Genomic DNA, 3,709 nt, shown 5'->3' with positions numbered 1-3,709 from the left:
ATATTTGACCTTTAACTTCATCTGTAGCTCTTGACAGACAAAAACTACAGAAAAAAAAAAGAAAGAAAAAAGTTTCAAGTAAAATTTTACATATTCATAATTATCTTTGATAGCATCATCTTATTGACCATATGAGGTAAGAAGTTAGAATCAATTTTCCCTGATGTCAAGATGATCACAATAAAGGAGAATATAATAAATTCACGAAAAAAATATGTACCAAGAAAAGTGGTAATTTCTTAAAGAAAGGGGAGTACTTTTGAAAAGCTCTTTTTGAAAAACACACCAGAACATACCTCTAGGCAAGTGTTCACAAATTTTATGAAGTACAATAAAACCAACAGTTCTTATATATGCAGTTTCCAGGGTCTAAATTCCACAGATTCTTATTAAATAGCTCTGCTATGTAGCCCAGGAATATGCATTCTAACAAATACGTTAGGTAGTGTTTGGACTACACTTTGAAACTATAATTTAGGTTCTTTGACTCAAACAGTCTCACTTTTGAAAAATTACACAATGGCCCTAAGAAAATAGTGGTGTACTTGGGTGAGAGTATATCCCCAACTGGGTGCCTCACTACTACAAATACTCTTTTTTACCCAAATTCAGTCTCAAAGATAAAAGGAAAATATGACTACTCGTGTTCTGTTCTTGGCCTTAATGCTAACAAATTAACGTTTGGCCTGTGGTGATACCTTCTCTCATTCAATCAGAAAAGAGTTTCAGAAAAAAATCTCCAGAGTAATGTTTTCTCTAGATCATCCAATTCTGACTCCTAATAAAATTGGAAATCTTATCTCTTAAAATGTGCATTTCCATATCAGATGGCTTGTTTATTAAAAATATCGTACCAAGGGAAAATCATCGTATGCCTCTTGGATCCAATTTGCTCATTTACAAAGATGCTATAAGAAAGAGTGCATTATGAGTGGTAACTGAGTATAGAGTGACTCTAAGAAAAGATGACAATAGTCCCTCCAACCTGCTCCACTGGAGGTTAAACTCATTTCTTTAGTCTATTCTTCTGTCTCTACTTATGAAATTGGTTAGAGTCATTTCCTTTCCTGAATAAATTCTAGCTCCTAAGATGGGTGTTTTACAAACATGGAGGGAGTTGGAAACAAACACTCTTCTTAGCATGCCTTTCCTTTTCACAGGTGTGCTTTGCAGAAGAGATTAAGTAAGCTTTGTCAAAACTCAGGAGGCCTGTAATGGTGTTTCTTTTCCCTTAGATCATACTACATAACAATCTTGATAGTAAGAATCAAAGATTGCATAGTAATATAATAAATATATATAGTATATATACTATATATAGTAATAAAAATATATAGTATTTATATGTAGTACATATATGTAGTATATAGTATTTATATATAGTGTACAGTATTCATATATCATATGTTATAATAATAATATATATAATATAGTATAGTATATTTACATATAATATATAGTATTATAGTATTTATATATAGTGTGTAATATTTATATTTACATATAGGCATAGCAAACATATTTCTACTATGCTCATCATAATATAGACACTGCAAAGTTTAAGTAATTGGAAGAAGGGTACTATAGAAACTGGATTTGTTCTTTAAAATTTGGGAATACATGACTTAACCTAATGTAAAAAATGTAAAGTCAACTATTAAACATTGACATAGGACTTATTTTAAAACACAAATAAACTTAACAATAAGAAAGTTTCTGTTGAAATCTCTAGTTTTCGATGAAACATGAAAAATAGATTGTAGAGAGAAACAGAATATTTTAATAGCCAGGAGATTATTTGTCCATAATAGGTAGTATTTACAAAACCATGGTTAAACTTTTTAGTTTTAACTTTTCCACTAACTAGCTGAGTGAACTGGAATTTCATGTACTTTTTTTAGACCTTACATTCCTTATCTTAGTGGGAGTCTGTTATCTTTAGCAATCTCTAAATTCCTTAACAAGTTTAAGACACATTTTAGATTAATCAGGGAAGAATATTGTTTTGTTTTGTTTTGTTTGTTTTGTTTTGTTTACTACTAGTTCTATTGAGCAGTTCATAAAAAGAAATGCCTATTCTTGTAAGCAAACAAGGAAAATAAAAGAATTTATAAGAAAGTAAAATCACTGCAGAGTCTTATTTCCTAAGCAAAGAGACCGAAAATATGTCATTAATTTAATTTTTACAAAATATACTCTTTGGTAGATAAAGGAAAAAAATTATAGCTGATTAAAGAGAATTCAAAGAGCTTTAGGACTTCAAACAGTTCTTACAAATCATTTTACTGATTTTAAATATTTGATTCCAGCATATGGATTAAATTGTATAGGAGTATAAACATGTCAAATATTAAGCCAGTAAAGGCTTGAGAAAAAATAATTTAGGTTTTTACTTGCCCTCAGTTGTCTGTAATTGAATATCCCCAAATGTGGAAAGGTTTTCCTGTCCCTTATATATATTAAAAAATATATCAAAATGTCAGATGTTTCTGTCCTTCTTTACCTATTATTATTAAAATATTTAACTGAAAAGGACTTCTTATAGATGAAAATCAAAAAGTATCATGAATAATTTTATTACTGCTTTAAGATTCTGTAATTTTAAGTGGATGTGCGCTTCAGAATCCATGCATTCATGTTCTTCAATTTATAAATTTTAAAAAAATGAAGCAAATTGAGGTAAAGTGACATCTAAAATTAAGCAGACATTTAGTGACCAAGAAAGGCTAAAATATGGGTCTACTTATACCTACAGCTCTGCTCTTTTCACTACTTAGTTTCCAAGGTTTTACAAAATGGTCAGGGCAAAGCCGGTCCTATTGCCCGATATGTATGAAAAATACTGGATATCTATACTTCTCAGAAAATCAGTAAGTACTTTAGCAAAAGAAAAGTTTCATGCATTTGATTTTATCCAATTCAATGTCCCCACTCTTATTCTGTTATATATTATCACTTTACGTCTGTACACATTGCTATTTAACGCATTATTACATTTACTATGTTATACTTAGAATGTTTGCCTCCTAGAGCCAAATTTTGTCCTAAAACTTATAAACCAAAAGAGCTACATTATTTTTTAATATTCATCAGTAGGCATTTGTATAAAATATGTGGAAATAGATTCAAAGGACTCTTGTCCAGAAATGAAGAATGCAAATTTAGATCAGGCCAAAGTTATCTGTATAGTTACTTATCAGGAATTCTAGATTGAATGTGTTAGAGCAATTGAGCATAGTTCTAATATTTGCTAAATTGGCTATATGAAATTCAAATTCATTCAAGGCCTAGGCTTAATAACTGAGGTTCTAGAACTTGTTTGGTAAAACATAGAAGAAAAAATTCAAAAACTTAGAAAGATGGACTTGTTGATATGGATTTACCATAAAAAAACATACTCATTCATCCTCTAGATGGCTTAGAACATTCCTTTGTCAAAGCATAGAGAAGTGCACTGAGGAGGAAAGCACCAGTATGCTTGAAAACTGTAATTGCTGTCTTCTGTAGAGCAGACCTTCTATAGAGGTGCTGTCATTGAAATGGGCTCCCTGATTTCAATGGGCATGATGGAATCCCAGAATAACCACAGCAGCTCTTACCCGCAGAAGCCAGGCAAGTGTGGTTACTATAAAAAAGACTATATTAAGAGACAAGGAAAGGCAATTACTGTTATATGGTACTATAACAAAAAGTATGACTACATTTCTTA

The sequence above is a fragment of the Pteropus vampyrus genome, unplaced genomic scaffold, assembly GCF_000151845.1.
Source record: "Pteropus vampyrus isolate Shadow unplaced genomic scaffold, Pvam_2.0 Scaffold9, whole genome shotgun sequence".
NCBI lineage: Eukaryota > Metazoa > Chordata > Mammalia > Chiroptera > Pteropodidae > Pteropus > Pteropus vampyrus.
This window is presented reverse-complemented; position numbering follows the sequence as displayed.